At 30.0% G+C, this 26812-nt stretch overlaps 1 protein-coding gene and 1 long non-coding RNA gene across 2 annotated transcripts in view; one reads left to right on the top strand and one right to left on the bottom strand.

Annotated features, from left to right (window-relative positions):
• Positions 1 to 26812, bottom strand: part of LOC110283308 (uncharacterized) — a 408935-nt gene that overhangs the window by 244984 nt on the left and 137139 nt on the right. The gene's annotated exons all lie outside the window — the stretch shown is intronic.
• LOC147802433 (uncharacterized) lies at positions 5396 to 11119 on the top strand. The gene is made up of 3 exons (XR_015429609.1): positions 5396 to 5548; positions 7463 to 7553; positions 10961 to 11119. It is a non-coding gene; the product is annotated as an uncharacterized LOC147802433 (long non-coding RNA).

The following is a 26812-nucleotide window of genomic DNA, read 5'->3' as shown; positions in this document are numbered from 1 at the left end:
TTGAATCTTAAAATTTAAAAAAAAAAGAAATATAAAGACATACTTCATAAAAACATTTTTTTCAATGTTAAAATAATTTTTTTCTGTTTACTAATGCTGCTAAGCTGTTTATCTTAGCTTAATTTATATCTTCTACTAACTATAGGACGACAGCAAATTATCTTGAAATGTTAACATTATGATCAAAATATTTTTTATAAATGATTACCCAAGTCAAAATTCTTGATGGTACCATCAAAGAATTATGATGGTTTATGTTGGTTTAAATAAGATTCTTGATGGTCCAACATGTGTTGATGCTCACCATCATACAACAATTTCCATCTACTTTTGATGGTTTTTGATGGCCCAACAAATTTCCATCATTACAAAATGGAAAATGTTGGTTTATGTTATGATGGTAAACCATCAATCAATGTTTGATTTTTGATGGACCAACATAAACTTTCATATTTTGATGGCAGATGTTGTTTTACCATTATGATGGTCTACCAACAAGTTATGTTATTTTAATGTTGGACAAACAACAACCATCGAAATATGATGGAAGATGCTGCATGGCTATTTTGATGGTCCACCAACAAGATGTGTTTATTAATGTTGGACCAACAACAACCATTAAAATATGATGGAAGATATTGCTTTACTATTATAATGGTTCAACCATCAAGTTATCTTTTGTATTGCTGGACCAACAGCAATCATCAAATTAAGATGGAACATGTTGTTTTAGTACTAGGATGGTACAACCATCATGTTATGTTTGTTGTCGTTGGACCAATAACAATCATCAAAATAAGTTGGAAGATGTTGTTTACCTTTATGATGGTCAACCAGCAAGTTACGTTTTAATTGTTATACCAACAGCAACCAACAAAATATAATGGAAGATGTTGTTTATCTATTTTGATTGTTCAACCATCATGCTATGTTTTTTATTGTTGGACCAACAACAACCATCAAAATAAGATGAGAGTTGTTAGTTTATCATTATGATGGTAAACCAGCAAGTTACGTTTTTATTGTTGGGCCAACAACAACCAACAAAATATAATGGAAGATGTCGTTTATCCATTATGGTGGCTCAAGCATCATGCTATGTTTATTATTGTTGGACCAACAACAACCATCAAAATATAATGGAAAATGCTATATGGTCATTTCGATGGTTTACCAACAAGTTGTGTTCACTAATGTTGAACCAACAACTGCCATTAAAATATGATTGAAGATGTTGTTTATCTATTATGATGGTCAAACCATCATGTAATGTTTTTTATTGTTCGACCAACAATAACCATCAAAATAAGATGAGAGGTGTTGTTTTATTATTATGATGGTAAACCAGCAAGTTATGCTTTTATTGTTCGACCAACAACAACCATCAAAATATAAGGGAAGATGTTGTATGGCAATTTTGATGGTTTACCAACAAGTTATGTTCACTAATGTTGGACCGACAACAGCCATTAAAATATGATTGAAGATATTGTTCATCTATTATGATGGTTTAACCATCATGCTATGTTTAATAATGTTAGACCAACAACAGCCATAAAAATAAGTTGGAATATATTGTTTAACTAGTATGATGGTTCAACCATCATGCTATGTTTTTTATTGTTGGACCAACAACAACCATCAAAATAAGATGAGAGATTTGATTTTATCGTTATGATGGTAAACCAACAAGTTATGTTTTTATTGTTGGACTCACAGCAACCATCAAAATATCATGGAAGATGCTGTATGGCTATTTTGATGGTCTACCAACAAGTTGTGTTCACTAATGTTGAACCAACAACTGCCATTAAAATATGATTGAAGATGTTGTTTATCTATTATGATGGTCAAACCATCATGTAATGTTTTTTATTGTTCGACCAACAATAACCATCAAAATAAGATGAGAGGTGTTGTTTTATTATTATGATGGTAAACCAGCAAGTTATGCTTTTATTGTTCGACCAACAACAACCATCAAAATATAAGGGAAGATGTTGTATGGCTATTTTGATGGCTTACCAACAAGTTGTGTTCACTAATGTTGAACCGACAACAGCCATTAAAATATGATTTAAGATGTTGTTCATCTATTATGATGGTTTAACCATCATGCTATGTTTAATAATGTTAGACCAACATCAGCCATAAAAATAAGTTGGAATATGTTAATTAACTAGTATGATGGTTCAACCATCATGCTATGTTTTTTATTGTTGGACCAACAACAACCATCAAAATAAGATGAGAGATTTGATTTTATCGTTATGATGGTAAACCAACAAGTTATGTTTTTATTGTTGGACTCACAGTAACCATCAAAATATCATGGAAGATGCTGTATGGCTATTTTGATGGTTTACCAACAGTTTGGGTTCATTAATGTTGGGCCAACAACAACCATTAAAATATGATGGAATACGTTGTTTAAATATTATGATGGTTCAAGTATCATGCTATGTTTTTTTATTGTTGAACCAACAACAGCATCAAATTGAGACGGAGGATGTTACATGGCCATTTTGATGGTCTACCAACAAATTATGGTTGGTAGGACCTATATTGGACCAACAATAGCCATAAAAGTATGTTGGAAGATGTTATTTTACAATTATTACTGTCCAACTATCAGGTTATGTTTATTGTTGTTGAACTAGCACCAACCATTCAAATATGCTGGAAACAGATGTTTTGCTGTAATATGGTCAACCCGTATATTATGTTTAATTTTAGAGCAAAAAGCAAATATATCTATATATCGTGAAATATGCTGTTTTTCTATTATGTGCACATGCGTCATAAATTAGTCAGGAGAAGTTTTTTCTAAAATTTTCAACACTTTAAATTAGAAGTATATGTTAAAAATTACAATAAGAGTCTAAAAATAAATAGTTTTTGCAAATAATGGGAATAAAACAATAGACTGCTTATTACGATTGAAACAAAAAATTAAGAAAAATTCATTTTAAGTACCCAAGTGTATAACATTCAAAGAAGATAAAATTATTATGCGCACGTACACTATGCTCGATCTTTTAATTATTAAACACGAAGTGAAATTACAATAGAATTTTTAAAAAAATAAATAGTTGTTGTAAATATTGACATTAAGATGAATTTGACAAATAAAGAACAATTAGGCTTTATATCAGAACTAATAAAGTTAAAAAAGATTAATTCAAAGATTAATATGAGAGAGAGATTTTTATGTGCACGTGCATTGATTGAGCATTGTCTCGTGACATTTTACTGAAATGTTTAAAGTTATTATTTAAATTATTAAACATGTGGTGAAATTATTATGAAAGTTAAAAAATAAATGGTTATTGCAATTAATACAATTAGGGGAATTTTAGAAACACAAAACAATAAAGCACACATCAGTATTTATTTAATTAAGAAAGATTTAAATTAAATAAAAATTTTAATCGTATTCGCTACAGTCGAGTATATTTTTATGATATTTAACAATTGGGTAGAAATTTGTGCTTTTAATCTCAAAAAATATTGTTTTTTTTTTTTATCCAATTCCCGCTTGGAGAATGACCTTTTGTCATATAGCCATCTGAAGGGTAGATTTGTTGGCCACTTTTTCAGGGGCACCGTATTAGGTGGACCAACGTTGCTCCCACATTAAAGACAGATAATACAGAGAATTGAAGAATATCCATGCCTTGACCGGGATTCGAACCCAGAACCTTTCTAACGCAAGGCCAGTTTTCTGACCCCTACACAGGTCATTCCACCCAAAAAAATATAGTAATATGTTTTAAATGGTTGAAAATTAATAGCAACCGCAATTAATATCATTCAAAGGAATTTTAAATTCAGAAAAACAATAAAGCTACATATCAGTATTAATGTGATTAAAAAAGATCATATGGATTATGGGTACATCATTCATATGGGTACACGACTGAGAAATTAAAATATGAGCACGTGCAGTACTTGAACATTGTCCCGCGACTTTTTATTGAAAGCTCGAAAGTTGGCATTTAAATTATCAAACATGAGGTGAAATTATAACTAATGGTTTAAAATAAATGGTTATTGCAATTCATTACATAATGGTGAATTTTAGAATCACAAGACAATGAGGTTACAAAGCAGGATTACTTAAATCAAAAAGGATTTAAATAAGATTGGGATGAAAGTTGCACTTTTAAATGCAAAATATGTAATAATATGTTATTAAAGGTTAAAAATTAATAGTTACTGCAATTAATATCACAAAAGTAAATTTTTAATTCAGAAAACAATTTTGCTTCATATCAGGATTAATAAAATTAAGAAAGATTCATTCATATAGGTACACGAGTGATAGATAACATTTTTATGTGCGCCTGCACTACTTCATCATTGCCTGGTTACTGAAAGGTTAAGACTTGCTTTTTAAATTATTAAACATTTGGTTATAACATTATTGAGTTTTTTAAAAATGTAAAGCAATATAGCAACATATCAAGATTATTTAGATTAATTAGAAGAAAAATTTAAATAAAAAAAAATTAGAGATTTTGCAATATTTATAAAAGTACTATTAAAGGTTAAAATATAAATAGTTATTAAATATAATAACATTGAGGTAGGTTTTCAATTTACAAAATATTATGCATATTCAGATTAGTGAAATTAGAATGATTCGTGGATTTAGGTAAACGAGAGATAGATTAAATGACAGGGGGGGGAAAAGTATTTTCCTTACACATTTACTTAAGTCGGGCATATTCTAATAACATTTTATAATGGCGTGGAAATATGAGATAATTCAAAATAATTATATATATTGTTTTTGTTGTCATAGGTTCTTAGGGCAAGGGGCTGTGATTGTATTTTCAGTCGCACCATCCATGGCCAAGAATTCTACCTCAAATATTTTTTTTAAACAAAACTATATATAAATTATGATGAGATAGTGGTTAGAAACAAAAGGTTGAGTAGATACTTTAATGTAGGTAGGTACTTTTATTTATGTCGCACTAGAACTGTACAATGGGCTATTGACAACGGTCTGGGAAACATCTCTGAGAATGATCCGAAGAAGTTTGCCATCACAAATTTCGTCACGCCATCTCCTCAATTTATATATAGATATGAAGGGAAAAGAAATTTTCACCAGATCCCTGTACCCATGGTACTGCTAAGCGACTGACCACAGGACTTTCCATTCCAGAGATTTTGCAGAGCACGTATAATGCATGCACTTCTCGGTGAGAGGTTCAGTCAGGGATCGAACCCTGCAATTTTAATTAAGAAAAATAAATAATAACAGTTTATATAGCTTAATTTAAAATTCCAGATTATGCTTTCATTTCTCACAAAAAGTACAGCATTTTTGTTTCATATATAAGGTAGCAGTCGGTGTGAATGCTCCTTGATATACGTTGCTTCTATACATTCGACCCCGCGTCAAGGGCAATCAGAGATGCAGTGTGAATTGTGCTTGAGTGTTCTTTTCAAACTTTACGCTTGGGTCGAGTAGCAAAATATCAACTCAACTTCTTCTTGTCAGTTGTTATTCCACAAGCCGGCGTGGTTTTCTCATGTAAGTTTATGTAAAATTATTTATTCTTTTAATAATTATTATTTTTTTATTGTCTTTTTCTTCTATATAATTTATTTGCAATGTTTATTAAATTTTGTGGAGATCGAGCTATTAATAGATTGCGGCAAATCAGAAATTCCATTATTCTTCCATCAGTGTTTTCCCTAATCGTTTTTCCATGCTTTGCTTGCCATTTGATCCCAATAAATACGCTCTTTTTGTAAAAATAAAACGAGATCTCTTAAAAATTTATTCAGATTCCATTTTAAAGAAAATTAATTCACTGTTAAGAAATTAAATATTAATAGGTAGAAGGATTTATACATAAACGGTGGGAATCAAAATTATATAAAAAAATTTAACTGTTGATGTTATAAGATATTTGTAGCAAAGAAAGTGATTGATAAAACAATTGTTATTAATATTGTTAAAAGTCTTTTGAATTCAGTCTTACTTTTGAGACTAAATTTTAAGACTAGTATCCTACAACACTAGTGATGCTTTATATATTAATAAACAATTTTGTTTTTCTTTCATTTTATTGTTATGATCTGTTTTTCTTATCTTTTTCGTCAGTTATTTTTGATGTGAGCTTATTTGCTTTCCACTATAATCACATTCATGTTCAAGAAGTATTCCTTGCTAAATTTAATTTAAATTTTGTTAATTTTGATTCATCATAAAAGGATTACTACATAAACGGTGGGGATCAAAATTATATATATATATATTTTTTTAATGTTATCTAGAAGATATTTGTAGCAAGGAAAGTGATTGATAAAACAATTGTTATTAATATTGTTAAATGTCTGTTGAATTTAGTCTTACTTTTGAGACTAAATTTTGAGACTTGTATCCTACAACACTAGTGATGCTTTATATATTATTTAGCAATTTTGTTTTACTTTCAATTTATTGTTATGATCTTCTGTTTTTCTAATCTTTTTCGACAGTTATTTTTTATGTCAGCTTTATAGCTATCCACTACAATCACATTCATGTTCAAACAGTATTTCCTGCTAAGTTTAATTTAATTTTTGTTAATTTTGATTCACCATTAAAGGATTTATGCATAAACAGTGGGGATTAAAATTATACATTTTTTATTTGATGGTATCTAGAAGATATTTGTAGCAAAGAAAGTGATTGATAAAACAATTGTTATTAATATTGTTGAAAGTCTTTTGAATTTAGTCTCTGGTGTAAGATCGTCATTCAGATGTGGATGCATTTGTCCGTACGCAAACACTCGGTGCATATGGCAAAGTACCAAAATCCTGAACCTCCGTCACATGGAGGACAAATATCTGTGTGGCTGACTGAATCTCACAAGATAATCTCTTCTGAGATTAAGATTCGAAATGGGGTTCAGGTAGCCCAAAGTGTTGCAATAAGGCTTTGTGTCCCGGATCTTAGAATTAAGTCGCTGAGCACGTAACTTTTGAGACTAAATTTTAAGACTAGTATCCTACAACACTAGTGATGCTTTATATATTAATAAGCAATTTTGTTTTTCTTTCATTTTATTGTTATGATCTTCTGTTTTCCCAATCTTTTTCAATAGTTATATTTTATGTGAGCATTTTTGTTATCCACTATGTTCATGTCCATGTTCCTGAAGTATTCCCTGCTAAGTTTAATTTTTGTTAATTATGCTGCACAATAGAAGGATTTATTGGTGGGTAGAAGGTGAGCATTAAAATTATTAAAAAAAATTTTTAATCTTTTAAAGTGACTGAAAATATACTACATTATTAACATTATTTATTCCCATTACATGAGCGCAATTAGCTTAACGCTGTTGTAAACATAAATATTATTTCCTTTAAAATGTTAATTCCTTTCTAAACAATGTATTTCTGTTTAAGGGAATAAAATGCAATTTATTTTTTTTTCTATTGGCTTACTTTTCAGTGCATTAGTTTGGAGGAGTTGAAATGAAAATTGGAGCCTCTGAATGTTGAGTTGATCATTTGGATGAGAAGTGATGCCTTTGAGAGGATGAGTAAGTATTCTAATTATTTTTTTTTCTTTTCTTGGATTCTCAATCCTGATAGTTTTGTTAGTGCGAAAAACAATCCTGATTCTACCTTTTTAAAAGAATTTTTTTTTCTTCAATTGAGTATGTAAACTTTTTGTAATGTCTGACTTTTATTTGCTAAATATATTTACTTCAATGTCTAGAGCAGTGATTCTCAACCACTGTACCGCAGCACTTTTGTTTGCCACTAAATTCTTAAAATGTGCCTCCAAATATTAGAAATGATACAATTATAATGCTTTTTTAGTGAAGAGTATCATAATAAGTTAATATAAGAAGTAATAAGTTAATATAAGAAGGAAGCGTTTAAATTGTCTTTGGCAATTTTAAAAGAATGTTGAAATAGGTAGAAAATTTAATGACTATTAAAATTATTAATTAACGAAAGAAAGAAAGTTAAATATTAATTTTCAAACGGATATTAAAGCTAATCATTAAAGTAAGCTATGCAATTAATAGTTATAAAAGCAAATTAACAAAGGATAACTAACAAAAAAAAATAAGCTGACAATTTATAATTAGCAAAAAAACTAGTTAACAGGAAATCACAAAAAAATAACAATTTAAAAAAACTAACAGTTAATAACAACGTAAAACAAGCTAACAATTAATAACTAGCAAAAAAATAAATAACTGTTACTAACTAATAAAAAATTAGTCGAAAGAAATAATTAGTCTCTTAATAAACGTGCTTTTGTAGTACATATTATTTTATTTTACATTCAAAATTATTATCACGAACTATTTAACACAGTGTATTAGTGATAAATTAAAAACTTTTAAACTAATTTTTTTTCATTGTGTGCCGTCAAATTTCAAAATCGTTAAAAGTGTGCCGCCACACAAAAAAAAAGGTTGAGAATCACTGGTCTAAAGTGATGGTGCAAGGTGTCATTTCGCCAAAGCTTTGGCTGCTAGTATATATTAAGCTTTCATATTGAGGGCATAATGTTTGTATATTCAATATATATATTCCAGTTTACTTTGCATTTTTGCTTTATTATTACCAATTAAGGTAAAATAGTCTACGCTCATTATTAAGACCCCCATTTGTGCTCTTCTTCTGTTATAATGGTCGTTACGTAAAGTCCCATTTGCTGTTCTATTGGTGCAATGTCCATTAGATCGTCCAAGCTGAACAAATCATTCCAGTATAATAATAAAATAATCTTTTGTTTGTAATTTTCAGAAAATCTTTAACAGAACCAGATGTTAGGAAATATATATACTTTAAATTCTCTATTTCATCTAGTCTTTGAATTTCAATCAGGGATTTGTTTCAAAATGGTTGCTATGCATTCAAAGCTATGTTTTATAATGAAAAATTGTTTTAGGTAGCCAGAACTTCTAAGATATTCTTATAATATACTTTTAATATTAATTTAATTTTGATTAAACATTTATGATGTTTTTTTAGTCATAAATCAAAGTTCTTTGTATTTGAATGAAAAAAATCTCAAGGCCTGCTTTAATATAAACATTAGATATAATTATTTACATATCTAATGTTTAGATTAGAAAAATATCTAACTATATCTAACTAGGAGGCTTCGCCCCCTGCTCACTGGTGCTCACCAACCCCCGGAACTGCCTTCGCAGTTCATTTCGGATTGCTTCGCAATCCGATGCTCGGTTTGCTCGCTCATTGGATACGTTCTTAGCGTCTAGCTTTTGTATACTTTTTTGAACACTGAAGTTCCGAAAACTTTTCACTGTAGAAAATTCTAAGCCTGTGCATTTCAGTATTAATTTGAAATTGCAAACAGTTCACATATTTTTCTTAATCACACTATTCTAAATTTCAGATGTTGAGAAAAGTAACTGTTGTAAGTTTTATTTTAAAGTCTTTCCCACCAGAGGGCTAAAACCATGTGTTGTAAAACAATATGAAACAGTACTGAACGCCGGATGTAAAGCATCGACTTCGATGAAGATAATTTTGTGAGAATTTTTTGATAATTCGGTGAGAATTCACCCGATTAGACATATGATGCTCACTACGTGCTCTTGCGCGCCGAAGCCTATCAATTAAAACATATTAGCGTTTTATATAATATAGATTAGCCAAATGATGCTCACTGCATGCTCTTGCGCGCCGAAGCCTATCAATTAAAAATGAAAGCTTTTGCCAACGCGAGAAAAGAAATATCATCGGTTTTATTGATACATACATGTTAGCGTTTTATATAATATAGATGTTATATTAGAAATCAAAATATAATTATAAATAAAATATAATTATTTCAGTCATTTTTTGTCGCCTTCTACATGTACAATAAATTGCATAAGGATGAAGTTATTGTAAATAAATGAAGTGTGAAATATGAAGCATAATAAGTTAAAAATTATAAATTGAAACTTAATTAATGAATGGAATTTCTAGAAGTGTTGTTAACATCCGTGAAATGAAATGCGCTATTATTGCTATTGTACATTATTTGTTTTATAGATCTCAGAATTTAGTAATGTGTTTTAATAATTTATAATTTAGTAATTTATATTAATAATTTATAATGTATTTTTTCGTGTATTTAGCTAATTTTAATTTGTTCATAATAATTTTGTTTGCGAATAAGGTTGTAAAAAGGCATAAAATAAAGATAGGCATAAAAGTTTATAGAACAATATATTACAAAGAGCAACTTAACGAGCAACAATTATTTCAAAGAGCAACTTAATTAGGTAATTTCAAAGAAAATTGATTGGAACTAATGAAATGTTAAGAAACTTATTTGGTGTGTAAAAAGATGGATTTTATTGGACTGAGCCCACCTTTGATAACCCTGAGATCACAAGAAAAGATTACTCAATTTATATTGTTAAATGTGATTGCCCGAACTTCATTAAAACTGTAATTTCATAATGCGTTTTTCTTTCGTAAAAGAAATCACTGTGTGCATAGAATTGTTTTCCCTGTCAATAATTGACTAAACAGCATAACAATTCACTAGCTGAATAGCTAAAATTATTTATGAATTTGGTATTCGTTAAAAAAAATATTTTTGAAGAAAGTAGAGTATTTACATATAATTTTATATTAACATCAAGGAGTTCCAAAAAAGTTTAATATTTGGTCTATACAAATTGTGCTAAGATGCAAAAAATCTACATAATTTGTCCAAATATTTCCAAACATCTTCATAATTTTATAACTGCCAATTTTTCTGCATTTACGTCCTTTTGTATAAACATATGCACAAATTGATACAAACATTAACCTAACATTTTTCTTAAAAGTAGGCTAATTTTAAATTTGTTTAATTTTATTTATTTTGGATCTTGTTTGAATTTCACTTTATTACTTGTAGTAAAAATTATTATTAATTATTTAAAGAAGCTGTTAATTTGATTGCTCTTATTTTTTCTTCTAGATGTAATACGAGGACATATATGGAATGAATTAGTAAAGTTAGTTTAAAAGAAGTTTGTAAATGAAGACTGACCATTATAATTGTGAATTATGTGTGCTTGTTGTTGGAAAGAAGTTGCTTGAATAATATGCTCTGTTTAAATAAAAGATTTTAAATAAATATCCTTGATTTTATTTTGACATTGAATATTAATTTTTTTTAAAAATTAGTTTAATTTCTTAAATGTGTCACAAGCTTACATTTTTTTAATATTTCTTTCTAATTAGCCTGGATTGCAATTATTTTGATACTGGATTGTCTACTATATTAGAGAATAATTGCCGCAATAGTATTAATGTTTCATTTAAAAATACTGATATGAATTGTTCTTGGACAAAATTATTTTTATAAATAATATTCTAATCAAAATTCACGCACAATTTGAGTTTTTCCTTCTTAAATTTGCTTAACGTTTTACCCAATGAGACCCGTCATGGAGATTACGTGTCAAACAGCAAGATGTAATGATAGTAAATCTGGATGATCCATAAGGATTAATCAAATCACATAAATCTGATTAAAATCATGTATAGGGTGATTGTTCCAACAAATTATTGTTGGACCAGCGGGAATATACCATCAAAACTATTTGCCTGTATTATGTTCGACGATAAATTGTCAGACAAAATTCCTACATTGGGATGATGGTTCCAACATTTGAGCAGTAAGAAAATGTGATGGAAATTTCTGATGGTCCAACATGTTGCTATTCTAATGTTGGACCAACATAAATCTGTCCAAATTCCTATATTGGGATGATGGTATCTCATGTTGGTTCCAACATTTCATTTCTAAGATAATATGATGGAAATTTCTGATGGTCCAACATGGATGAACCATCAAAACAAGATGCTATTCTTATGTTGGACCATCAAATATCTGTCCGAATTCCTATATTGGGATGATGGTATCTCATGTTGGTTCCAACATTTCATTTCTAACATAATATGATGGAAATTTCTGATGGTCCAACATGGGCAAACCATCAAAACAAGTTGCTAATCTCATGTTGGACCATCATAAATCTGTCCGAATTCCTATATTGGGATGATGGTAGCTAATGCTGGTTCCAACATTTCATTTCTAACATAACATGATGGAAATTTCTGATGGTCCAACATGAGCAAACCATCAAAACAAGTTGCTAATCTTATGTTGGACCATCATAAATCTGTCCGAATTCCTATATTGGGATGATGGTAACTAATGATGGTTCCAACATTTCATTTCTAAAATAATATGATGGAAATTTCTGATGGTCCAACATGAGCAACCCATCAAAACAAGTTGCTAATCTTATGTTGGCCCATCATAAATCTGTCCGAATTCCTATATTGAGATGATGGTAGCTAATGTTGGTTCCAACATTTCATTTCTAACATAATATGATGGAAATTTCTGATGGTCCAACATGAGCAAACCATCAAAACAAGATGCTAATCTTATGTTGGCCCATCATAAATCTGTCCGAATTCCTATATTGAGATGATGGTAGCTAATGTTGGTTCCAACATTTCATTTCTAACATAATATGATGGAAATTTCTGATGGTCCAACATGAGCAAACCATCAAAACAAGATGCTAATCTTATGTTGGACCATCATAAATCTGTCCGAATTCCTATATTGGGATGATGGTAACTAATGTTGGTTCCAACATTTCATTTCTAACATAATATGATGGAAATTTCTGATGGTCCAACATGAGCAAACCATCAAAACAAGATGCTAATCTTATGTTGGACCATCATAATTCTGTCCGAATTCCTACCTTGGGGTGATGGTTGCTTATGTTGGTTACCATCAAGGATTATGTTGGTCCATCAAAGGAAAACCATCAAAAATTTTGACTTGGGTATTTAACATAAAAGTATTTTTTTTTTGTTATTGAGAAATGGTGTTACTATTTAATTGTTATGATATGGTGTTAACATACAGGTGTGGTGTCTAATGTTTATGTTATGATGTCTCATATCCCAATTCAGTTTACCATTTCTGTTTCACCAACATACTGAGTTTTATCAGTTTTCGTTTTTTTACCTGCATTGGAATTGTTACCCTTTTATTTTCGAAGATTTTCTTTTGCTTTGAACTAACTGTAACCGAACCCAGCTTACTACCGATCCGCATGCGAGCTACCGCTCACTCCATTATTAAATTTCTTTGAAGAAAGCGTCCTTATTTATTTATTTTTTACAAATTTTTTCAGTTTCTTAGTGCTTCTCTCCGCTTTGGGGGTTTGGGATTTATACAAAATAAAACACAAAAATAATTTATAGGTTTTAATTGTCATAGTTTACATAGTATTGACTATCGCCTTGTTTTGTTGTTTTAAATATAAATTGAGTAATAACCTCATTATAAATGTATTGGTTATTTAAATATAAGTTGAATGATGTTCTAAAACAGTTTACTGAGTTTAATAAATCATTTTGTATTCGGAACAATAGAATTTTGAAATAAATTCGATTATATTATTTTATTTATTTATTTATTGTTGTTTTTCAACTCTCTGGATGTCATAAATTAGTATCATTTTTCTACTTTTGGTAAATTAAATTTTTTTATTTCGAAAACTTGCAGTTAAAGACATATTGGTTATTTTAAAATAGAATACTTCATTATAATAAAAATGTTATAATGGCTCAGACATCAATCCTGTTACAATTCCCCTTGCTTTATATTCAAGTACAAAGCTCCTTTTTCGAAGAAAACTTAATTAGAGCATTTATTCCCTTGTCTTGTACTCAAAATGAACCATTTCTATTCGAATCGCACATTTTCACCGTCATTACATTAACTATTTGAAATTAACTATTTCGTTAATGTACTTGGGCTAAAACATCGATCAATTCAGCCAAGTCGAGCAGTATAAATCAATTACGCTACACACTAACAACAACCGACTTGATTAGAGGTCCATTATTAGAAGGCAAAGGCAGAACAATAACTCTTTGGCGGTTCGAATGAGTTATGATGGGCTTGGCGATCTAAAGAGCAGGAAGGAAAACGACTGTCGCATACGACGGAGATTTATAACCACAGGTAGGAGATGGTTTCATTCCGAAACGACCACCGACGGCATTTATTATTCAGTTCCACTGTTCGGATCATCATTTTGTATGGTAGCCAACTTGGGGTACGGTTTGGCGACAGAATCTCTGTTGGGGAATTTTAACGCCAAAAAATTGATTAAACACAATGTGAAACAATAATTATATAATTTAGATAAACTCAGCAGACTACACTACATTGCTGTGTACACGGTATTTTGTGTAGATTGCGTTTAATATACATAGATTAAAATAGCCTTTTAAAAAGCAAAACACATTAGACGTCCTAAACTTAAATATTAGCTAGCGAAAGACAAAAACTGCACCAAAACCTAATAATTGAACCACTAATGAGGAAGGAGAGCTAATGAGGAAGGAGAGATTTGAAATATCAACATCTTTTTCGATTGCCGAAGAAACAGAAAAAACGGAGAGTTTTATCAAGTTTCATCCAAGCTGAGTTTTATAGTATTTTGTTATAAAAAGTTGAGTTTAACATGGTTTAATCTATACTATAACATGAGGCAACCAGACAACAAATTAAGGCTGTAGTAAACTTGCACAATATGTATGAAAATTTTCAACAGTATAACGATAAAATAACATTTAGAGTATACCTAGGTGAAAAATAAACGAAAAATAACAAAACGCATAAAACGAATAATTGTTATAACAGTAGATTGTTTGTGGACTACACTGTAAAAAATTCCGGATCAAATTACAGTGAAAAGTACTGGTTTATAAAGTACGATAAAAAATACTTAAGGTATCGGTACATTTTACCCTAATTTTTTTTACACCATTACGGTAAAAAGGATCCTTACCGTAAACACTTTTTACCATTTTACAGGATCATGTTACGGAAAAAATCTGATATACCGTAATATTTACTGTAATAATTTCAGTAAAATCACTGAATCACTAGAATTAAATAAATATTACTATAAGAATTACGGAATAATATTTTATATTAAAAATGGATTTTAGGATAAAATGAATTTTACTGATGATACGCCAATACTTCATACCGTAATTTGATTTGAAATTTTACACTGTATAATTGAAAACTCATAAGAAAATAAAACTAATTGAAACTCAGAATAGTAAATTTGAGTGTGACGAAATTTTACTAACAACATTCTAACATAACTGAATGTCAAAAAATAAACCAAATGAAATAAAGTTTTAAAGTAAATGTCATTTAAGTGTTTTTTTTAAAACAAAAAAAGAATTTTAAGAAAAGAAGCCTTAAAGTTACCAATTTCAGTTGTCCTGGATTAAAACAGTTTCCTTTATTCCATTGCACGAAAATAACACAATGAAACCTCTTACTGCTAGTCTTACAGCACATCAGAATATTACCTATTTACCTCTGTTCATAATATTTTACTTTATCTTTTCCATGAGTGATCTACCGAAGAAATACAAGACATTCCGCAATGACCGCGTTCAAAATATGACTTTAGTACCCTTGTTACAAAAAAACTGAAAAAGTATACACATTAAAATTTTCAAACTAATACCTAATCAAGAAAAAAAACATAAAATCAGTGAGGAAGGCAGAACTGAAAGCTCTAAATCAAATTGTATTATCAGAGGAAATTAAAAAGGTTTTTATAAAAAAAAAAAGTTAACCAAAAAAATCGAACAGATGTTCTTGTTTTCAGTTCCATTTTTTTTTAAATAAAATTCTCTTAGATTTTGATTGCATTTTGTTCTTTCTCACTTAAATATTAGTTTATATTAGTTAAAGTTTTTTTTCCTTCAAAATATTGCATCTTGTAATGTTTGTAGACTGATGCAATATACATAAAAAATAATTCCAAGTCATGGTTTTACGAACGCCAGTTAATGTGATTTTCCACCCGAAACCAGAATCACGCCAAACAAGAACGGCCATAATTGTGGCAACCCTACCCATTCGTCCATCATAGTGACTCATCAAAGCAGATGCCTCCGCGCATATTTACCTCCGTAATTAGCGAACGCGCTGTTAATTATGGAGAATTAATTAGCCCGCTCTCTTTCTCACTAGCGGAATATCACCCTCTCTCCGAATCACCCCCTGCGGAAGGATACAACGTCCAGGCGGAAGCCAGCGCTTTAAATGGTTACACGCAGTTTATTGTTGATAGGTTAAATGCGTGGACTGAAGGTGGGTGACTAGTGGTATGGGGTGGTCGTGCTTTTATAAGTGTTTAAGTATTATGAAATGTCTGTCGGATAAGGAACGTTTTGGTTTGGGGGGAGGGACAGCAAAAGCTGACGTGGTTTAGTGGTTTACCAGAGCAACGTCAGCAGTTTAACGATGAAATCAAAAGCCGTTTTCGGGGTCAATTCATGGGCCATTTAAAATTGTGAATTTTAAGTCTCTTAAGTTCTGACTTTGTTGTAGGGAGAAGACAATTGTATGAAATGACGTCGACATTAGCACTATTTAATTTTATGCTTTCAGAAAGTAACGTTTTGGCGCTTAATGAATAATGGAGATAGCTGTTATATTTTTAGAACTGTCCCCGAATTAAACTTTATTTTAGGAAAGCGTTCGTAAATGGACGTCCAAATACACGAAACGTCATGTTTAGTAAATCAAACTTTCTATTGTATTTATAAAACAGTTCCTGAAACAAAAATTATTCATGAAAAGCAGTAAAGAATTGACTTACAAATACGAGCGAGGTTATGTTTACAAAAATAATTCTTTCTGTTTCATTTTTTGAATTGTTCTTAAAAGTAAAATTTTTCCATGAAAAGCGTTGAAAAAAAGAGATGACCAAATTCACACAAGGTCATATTTATAAAAACTTTCCCATCGAGGCGACAATTTGATTCGTCGAGGGTTCAATTTGTTATTGTAACAATTGGTCAGGGGCACAGTTCGTCGTAAGCATACTTCCTCGCAAGCTTAATTCACCGTGGGCACAATTCGTCGCAATCACGATTCGTCAGGAGCACAATTTCGTCAAAAACCCAACTTCTCGATGAGGGCACAATTTGTCAGTAAGCACAATTTTTTTTTTTTGGATTCGATGAGATACATCTGTTTATAAAGACAAAACTCTTGCATTGACAACAAAAAACAACTAAATACTTAATTTATGACCTATCAAATACTAAGAAAGCTACTAAGGGGATAAAGGTTTTGTGAATTGATTATTGTTACTTACAAGGGGGAAAGGTTTTGTGAATTGATTATTGTTACTTACAAGGGAGAGAGAGGTCATGAGCAATACTTATGTAAGACACTATTGTGACTAGTCCTTAGCGTCCAGCATAATAATTTCGTGAGAAAAAAAATATATAGGTTGTAAAATATTTTTTAATAAACATTTACCCTAGCTATGTAAGCAAAATGTCTGTAGTAGTCGTAATCGAAACTTCTGGTATCAATTTTTCGAAGAAACACCCATTTTACTGTTCTAATTACTGAACTAAGACGTATTTCATCGAGACAGGTAGAAATTGTGCTTACGACGAATTGCGGTTATGGTGAATTTTGGTGACGAATTGTGGCTACGACGAATTGTCTTTGCGACTAATGGTATCCCCGACGAATTGTTCTAGCGATTAATTCTGCTGACGGCGAATTATGCTCGCAATGAACTGTCCCACAACAAATTGTGTTCGACGAATTGACGCAGAACCTATACATTGAATGCTATGCAGAATAAAATAAAACATTTAGAAATTTGAAGTGTACGATAATAACTTCTTTTAAATATATTCATAATAAATATGAATATTCAGCATTATAAATTCAAAATTTTTACATTTCCTTGTTATTTATAGCTACTAAAAATTACTTAATAAATCTTTTTAAAATTTAATAAAAACAAATAATAATAAAAAAAATTGTTTCAGATCCGAAATCGGATTTCAACACGAAGCAACCTAAAATTACATTTCCATCATTGTTACGCAATAGCACACGAGAAAAATAATTTTTTTTAAAAGCAGTTTTTATATAAGTTATGTGTAAAAATCCTTACAAACAATGACTGAATTTTACCGAATTATGCTACCCGATCCAGACTACGAAAAAAAAAAAAATTCTCAGTGAGTAATTCATAATGATAACGATCCTTTTCTCATAGTGATAACTATAATTAATTTTTGATACATTGTTTTTTAATAATCACATAGAAATAAATTTTGGTTTTAATTTTTTCCTAACATTATTTATTATTACCGAATATTTTTTTAGCAATAGGTACGCTACATTATTTAATATCAATTGTTTTTTAATAATATTTATATTATTTTTAAGAATAATTTAAACTTACACTTAAAACATATGAACTAATGTCCTCTTTTTCATGGATTCTCTCACGGAAACACAAAAAGTAAAATCAGTAGACTAAAGTTTTTTTCCGAATTGATGATTTTTTAAAAAAATATTTTTTAAAATAAGCTGTAATTTCCATTCAATGAATATTTAGAGTAATAAATAAGGTAAGTTAAGTAAATATACCTACTAAGAAAATATAACATTCATGTCATTTTATCTTAATAATATGTGAAATATTGTCTTTCTTTTAAACACCTTTCTAAATGCACATCAATCATCGTTAATTTAAAAACTTCGCCCCAGGTTAGCTATAGTTTATAGCTGACCTGAAGCTGATCAGGTTAGCTGAAGTTTATAGCTGATTTCAAGAACATCGACTTTAGAAAAACATTTAACTCAAAAGTAGTCATTCGCTATATTTTTTAGAAGTCATGGTAGACAAAGAGAGCTGCAAGCGAGAGAAAAATGGTCATGACTCTGAAAAGAGACAGGCGAAAGGCATTTAAAATTTCTCAACGTTTAGTGAACAGAAAAAAATATTTCAAAGAGGCAACCTAAGATTTACAACGACACTTTCTACCTTCAAGTTTGCTGGTGACTATAAAAATTTTCACCAGGTGGCAGTCACTTCGCATGTCGTCACACTCGTAAAACATGGCGGCATGTCTCATCATAAATTCTACGAAAGAGGATAAATCGCTAAAATTTATAGCCCTGATAATTAGTAGAGCTCCAACTGGAAGCGATCGTAAATTTTTAGTCGTATAGTGTTAGAGAGTGTGACGTCACATAAAGGAAATGGAAGGGAGAGGGGGTGCGTGGCTATGAAATGACAGGTAAGCGGTTGCAGACATGGGCATATATCTTTTATTACAAGAGATAGTGCTTGAAGCTTCTTCAGTATTTTATGTAAAAATTTGATAGTTATTTTAATTTTAAAACTTATTTGCTTTGAAGATCTATTTTTACAACTAATTTTTCGAACATTTATATTATTGAATAATCAATTCTGTGGAGTATAATCATAATAATTTAATTCGAGAGTCCATATTCACAGAGTAAAGTTATATTTTATACTAAAGTGTTAATCAGAAGAAATAGAAAATCAGAAATTTTTTAACGGCGCGTTATTTGATTTGTAACGTGGGTCACTGTGATGGTTTTTGAACAAAGGGCAAAGTCTATATTAAGCACGCTGAGAAGAAAACTTCCTTCAAATTGACAGTTTTGAGTAATAATAGTACAGAGAGAATCAGTTAATTTTTCAAAAAGAAAATGAGTAATGAATGAAAAAAAAATTTTAAACTTTATTTTTAAGGATGTTTATTAAGTCAATCAGCTATTAAATTCAAGAAACTGATTTATTGTCAACATTTTAAACAAATAAACAAGCGCGAGACAATAAATTAAAAAAAAAAGGCTTTAACTTAATCTCAACTAATTTATATTTATCAATGTAATCATACAATAAATACAATTCAATGTAAAGGATTCGATTTAAGCAACCAATTCTTTGTACACAAATAAACAAGCACAATGCTATAAAAATAATATTAAGCAGTACAAGCAATTGATTCATTGTTAATAATGTATAAACTAAACAAGCTCAATGAAATGAAAAGAATATTTATAGCCTGAATGAAGCAACTAATGCATTGTAAACAATGCGCACAAATCAGGCAACAAAAATGGTTTATTAATGGTTCAGTTCAATCAACTGATTCATAAATATTTAATCCCAGGAAACTAAAGTGGTAAGATACTACTCGATAAGAAACTTCATTCGCTACAAAAATATACAAATTAGAAATAACAATCAACATGTTTCAAACGCTCAAAAATATTAGCCTTCTCAGCCATTTTGTTTTTTCTTGTCCTGTTTCTCATCTTTTTCTCTCTCGGTAACTATGGTTTTTCAAGTTTTGTCTCTCACCTTTAATTTTTTATTTATTGAAAGCAATTCTGCATTTTATATTTCTGATAAATTTTGTTTCTTCTCATATACGTCCGGATAATCAGCGCCTATTTTTGAGGGCTTGAAACATGTCGAATTATCCAATTTGTATATTTTTGAAGCGAATGAAGATTTTTAATCAAATAATCATTTTTAACAATTTAAACAAATAAAAAAGCTCAATGCAATAAAAATGATGTTTTTTTCTACATTGAATAAATACAAGTGCATTATTATTTAATTAACTAAATTAGAATTTATACTAATCAGTTATTCTTACTGTATCCGAAATTTTTAAGCCCAAGAACTTGACAAAAAGACGTTTAATATTCTTAACCATGCACTTTAATATTAATCATATGTCAGTAATATAAAATGTCATAAATTACATAAAAAATCAAATATGAAATTATGATCTTATTCGTAAACTTTAATATTAAATTTTTACTCTATATACTGACAAACAAATTATAAGAAAAATGTATATAAAACATTCCCTTGTACTGTTAAAAACTGGTATAATACCTGTCCGAACTCTGTGTTCAAAAACTCCAAAAACGGAATTTAGTAAATTATACTTATTATTAAGATTATCTTTATTAACTAAGCATTATTAATTACAATTAAACATTTGTAAATAAGCCAAATTATAATGCTTGGAAAATGCTAAGCACGAATATTTCTCAAAATATTTTTACAATATTAAAACTTTAATGCAAAAAATACAAACCGCTGAAAATTTTCCTATCTGCGAATTAAAATGTAAATATGAGTAAATTTAAAACATCTAAATTATCGAAATTTTCTTTTAATATCACTTAAATATAATAAATTAACTTGACATTAGAAAACATTTCTCAGAATAAAATACAAAAGTTCAGAAAGAAAAAATTAAAATGCATTCAATTTTTATAAATGAAATATGTAGGACTAAAAAACAGACTTAATTCGCTTTTTGAAAATTAAATTAACAAATTTGTATCATTTCCTAGTATAATTTTGAATCAATGAAATTCTATTAGTTTAAACCTCGGTTTATTTTTCGATCCAGTAAGAAAGTTAATTAATTAAAGTGATAAAAACATTTGTCTAGAGATATCTTTTCGGGTGTATAACATATTTTTAAATAAAAAACGTATTTTGATTAATTATTTTAAAAACCGTTTCATTTAACCAAATTAAATTATGGAAAACTTACTTATTTCTGACTTCATTTATATTTTGGTTGACATTAATGCACACTTGACACATGATTTTAAGAATATAAATATGCATTTCTTAATATTTGAATTAAAATAAATTGAATTTCGTTAAAAATTTCCTATTTTCTTTAAAAAAATATTTATCTTAATTAAAACTATATCTAAATAATCTTATTTGGTTTTAAAAAACAAGTATAGCTTAATATAATTCATTACATCATTGCGAAAAATTCCGAATCGAATTACATTACTTTGGATTCACCATTCGCAAAATCCATATAACCGCAAAAATCCTTTTTACCGTAAAATATTATGCCATAATTTTTACAATAATATTTATTTAATTAGAGTGATTCAGATATTTTAAGATAATTATTATTGCATAAATTACGGTATAAAAATTTTTTTGTTCCGTAACATGTTCCGGGAAAAATGGATTTTAAGGTTAAAAGTTCCGGCATCCTGTGTGCCGGTATTTTTGAATTGAAATTTTAAAAATGCAATCTCTTTTAAAATTTCAATTATTTTAATACTGCATAAAATTTTGAAGTAAACAAATTTTTTTCAATTTAGCAATTTTCTTTCCCACGCATAATTTTTACTTACCTTATATTGTCCCCATGGATGTCAAAAGATAGATCCTTCTGCATGAATGAATGATTTGTGTTAATTTTGCCACCCATGTTAGATTTAGCCCAATTTTTACAATACTAATCTTTATTAAACTGCGTTCGGTTAAGCACAAAAATTTAAAGTTTATGAAGATTTTGCTGAAGATTGACTTTGTAAATTTTTCGACCTGGATGTTACATACGAATAATAATAATAATAATAAAAGGCTATTAAGATTTTCTTAGTTTAAAGGAAAAGCTTTACTTATTTAATGCAAAGCTATCAAATTATATTAAATAGACTCATGTTTAATAATTAAATTTATTTCTATAAAATCCTTTTAATTTAAAAGCAACATGACTTATTTATTGCATTACTTTAAACTGGAATACAAGCAAAAATATTTTCTCTTTGTAATTGTTCACAAATACAAAACTGGACAACATTTCTTTTTCTTTAAGAGGAAGAATAAATATAATTCAGCATATAGCTATCAATTTAGATGTAGTTAGACTACAAATGCATTCTTACTTAAAAACAAGTAAACAAATTCATAGATAACTATCAACCTTGATATAAATAGATTCACTTACATCCCTTTAATTTTTTTACGGCAGAAGTACCAACAATTTTCTTTTAATTAAAAGGTAAAATATATAATTCATTCGCAGTAAATAAATTGGTACGACAACCATCTTTTTAAACCTTGAAGACTAAATCGCATCAATAAATTACAACATTAATTAAAGTGGAACATAACTCTAAAGCATTTTGTACTGAATATAACTTTGTATAAAATAAAAAAAAATAATTGGCTCCTAAATTCGAGCCGAACTGGTTCAATAATTATCAATAGATCTGACATATCTATTTGCCACCAATCTCTCCTGCTATATTGCAAAACAACAAACTGTAATTAAGTAAATTGTAGTGTACACAATGAATAATGGTCAATTTAAAGGTCAGTCCCGCTTGCCAATCGAGGAAAGGTGCATAAATATCGATAAAAAAAACCCTTCTCAATTGGAGTTAGCAGTTTGATATCTAAATCAGACTAATAAATAACTCAATCTGGTCTTAAATTAAACCCAGTGAGCCACTCCTTAAGAGTTTCTACAATATCTTCATTAGCTTATACCTGTTGGAAACAAAAATAACGACCTGGCCTTTCCAGGAAATTCAGTCCAAAAACAAAGACATCAATATTGAAGCAGCCCCCCAATTCCAAGGGCCACCAACTGCTATAGCATTCATCGTATGCGTCTAAGCAGTTGTTAGGGCCACATGTTTCGTTGCCTAATGGGGCCCTGTCAGGGCCGAACGTGATTTAGGCCCTTTTCAACGAGTTAAAGATGCTCACAAATCTGTCGAAGAGTTTGAGTGGAGAAAATTATCTTTTTCTTCCATGATGCGGAATGAAATGTTTACTAAAATAATTTGCTGTCTTTCAGCCCCCCCGTTTGAGGGTTCTTCCCCCCTTTTGTGGGTAGGTGTGGAGGGTACTTTTGAATTTAAAGATGATCAGGGAAGCCATTCTTTTCGGCGGGGTAATTTACAGGCGGATGCTGTGGGAAGGATTTACGACGTGATTTTCGGGGGCTTGGCGGAAGAGCTATTCAGTAAGTCAGCCAAGTATATAACTCAGAATTTCTCGCCAATCCTGCGAATTACCTTTGCTTGGCTCGACATGTAAGAGTTCATTTTTGAACGTTATTTGGTGGAATAATGTTTTTGAAAAAGATCATGTCATAAACTTATCAGTTTTTAAAAGAAGGAAAAGGAAAATGGGGAACATAACTCGTTTAAGGCTATATTTTCCATTCTGCTTTTTCGTAAAAAGGGGTGAAAAATTGTGAAGGATAAAAATAAATTAAAATTACCTGTTGAATTTAAAGTTAGTGGGAAGAAGAAAAAAATTATAAAGTATTCAAATAACGTTCTATAGTCGCATTACTTATACTTCGAAACCTACGTTGTAAACATTTCTCGGAAAAAAATGGTTATTTAGCAATTTTTTTAATTGTTATTTTATCATATTCAATTAAAACAGTCAAATAATTGTAAAAATAGACAAACAGTATTCAAACAGTAAACTACGAGAAAAAAAATTTTTGTGTCTTTTTTCACCCAATACAATTAAGCAACAAGAATTTTATCCGAATGAACTAGACCCATTTAATAGAGCTGCTTGCAGCTGAATACATACTGCAGCCAAAAGGGATAATCTGTTAATCTCATGACCCGCTGAACGGGGGCATCAATTCTAGTGCTGACACCACAATATTTCTTTCAGACCTCAACACGCAAAGCGTTTTCAGTCCAACACTTTTTAATTGGTGACCCTGGATTTTTGGGATTCGACTCAATCATTCGAGTATAGATGGCAGCACCACACAACTGTTTATCACTAAAAATGTAATAGTTCGTAGTTCTCATGGTAGGAAGCACCATCAGATAATCTAACTAAGCCAAATTCATCGGTTCATTTGACGATATTCAACTCAAACACTATCTAACTCCAATATCCTTTACCTACTGACAGCCTAACACAATCTAATTCCAATTACTAAACGAATTTCACATTTACAGTTTTGAAACCGTACTAGTTGTAAATAGTTATAAAATCGTAAAGATAAAAAAAAATTGTTTATAACCATGAACTTTAAAGTTAATTAGAAGGAGAGACTTCTTCTGGTTATTTTACCGTAATTTTAGATTCAAAATTCTAACAGTGTATTTCATCCTAAAAAATAACTTCTTTAAGAGAATAATGTGTAAACGAAAACAATAACTGGAAAAGGAGATTTAACTTTGAACTGTACAAGATTTAAATAGAATGAATTGGATCGCCACGTGATTCGAATGAGTGACGACAACACAATAAAAAAGATACTGCTTTTTCGACCCAATGGAAAAAGAAAGCGGGGAAGGCCGTGGTTGAGATGGGCTGACTCAGTGGAGTCTAATTTTCTAGCAATGAAAAAAATTGGAGATCAAAGATAAATCGAAAGTCGTCATGGAGAAATCTTCAGAGGAAGGCATTGGCTCACATTGGGCTGTCTAGCCAACTATGATGATGATTAAGAGAATAATATGCCATGCTTATAACTTTTGTGAGTTTGTAACAGTTATTCATCTCAGTTAAGTTTAGCTTCGTGGTGTCCATATTTAATCAACATCCTCTATGATAATTTAAAAAAGTGGCGCGAAAAGAAGAAAAGTCACAGTTTTGTGAAAACGAAAAGTGTTTGAGGCCTATTTTTTAATATCCGAAAAGTAACTAAAACGCTTTATTGTCCGGGATCGTAAAATATTTGATAATCATAATATTATTTAAATTATTATTTTTTGAAATAATAATTTAAATAACATACAGATAATTTTGGAAGTTATACTTCTTATGCGACTTCCAACAAGGTTGCGTTAAACGTTTAACGCTACATTTAACGCCAGGAAATCACGTGGTAGGATCCAGTTTTCCCTCATTCATTTCCATATTGTTTTGGTTCTCACTAGAATAAAAATAATAAAAGTCATAAAAGTATTGTTTTTCTATAAATATTTTTTTAGTTTGTTTTGATACACATATAATTTAATAGGGTAGTATTTTTTATTTTCAAATTTAGTGGATAACAATTGTAATAAATGAGTGAAAACAATCCCACGGACAATGCGACGGATTTAAGGTTATGTCAAGGTACGTCTCTTGTGAATATCAATTGATTGTTAGGTTTTATCTTCTGAAATTACATTATGACGCATTCACATACATTATTAATACAAATACATTTTCCATGGCGAGACGTTGAGGCAACCACAAGCACTTCCACTGGTACAAGAGGTCCACGAGGAAAAAATGCACAATATTACCGTGATTACAGATCACGGAAGCGAGCGGAGCAGGAAAAAGAGTCGTTGAATAGAACTAGTGATCCTTCTACGACTGCTGATTCTTCTACAATGAACGTCGCAGGTTGCGAAGTTTAACTTCTTCCGCGCGGAGGGACTCCACGCACTATTTTTCAATTTTTTCCAAATATTTAATCTGCTTTTTCATTCAGAAACAAAACTGAAGAGTAAATGCAACCGAATAAACGATTTTCATGCCTAATCTAATTTATTACGATAAAATAATCAAAGTTCATTATCAATATCAATAATCATAATCATTTGCTACAGTTTATCACTGATAATAAAACCATATTTTATTCTTACTTTTACCAAAATCATTACCAAAATGCTTCGGTCAAAATTTCAAAGCTTTTTGTTGTTGCCATAGAACGCGAAACACAGTAAATTTTATCATATTCTGGTATTTTTGACCATATTTTTTTCTCAGTGTAGAGTATCAATAGAGATTAAAGCCACCCAGGTACAAATCTCCGATAAATACCTCTCTTTCGGTAATCATTTATCAAAGTAAACCCGCTGAAGTATTTTCACGGTTTTCAAATATTCTTCATTGGCGATTTTCTCTTTCTTTGTTGGTTCACGGTTCCCAGCTCTGTTCACTTTTTCATACATGTAAAGAACTCGGATATGCGTGAAACGAGCTAATATTTAATCCCTGGCAATTTCAATGAAGAAGACTCCTTGGGTGTCTTCATTCTGAAAAGCTTTTTTTTTCACCCCCCGCCCCCCAATGTCGTGGTAAAATGATTGAAATCCGTGTGACTATCCCTTCTTTGTTGTGAAAGTTTACAC

The sequence above is a fragment of the Parasteatoda tepidariorum genome, chromosome 10, assembly GCF_982258835.1.
Source record: "Parasteatoda tepidariorum strain Cologne lab strain chromosome 10, Ptep-v5.0, whole genome shotgun sequence".
Taxonomy (NCBI): Eukaryota; Metazoa; Arthropoda; class Arachnida; order Araneae; family Theridiidae; genus Parasteatoda; species Parasteatoda tepidariorum.
The sequence above is the reverse complement of the archived record's forward strand: the minus strand, read 5'-3'. Positions and strand labels throughout refer to the sequence as shown.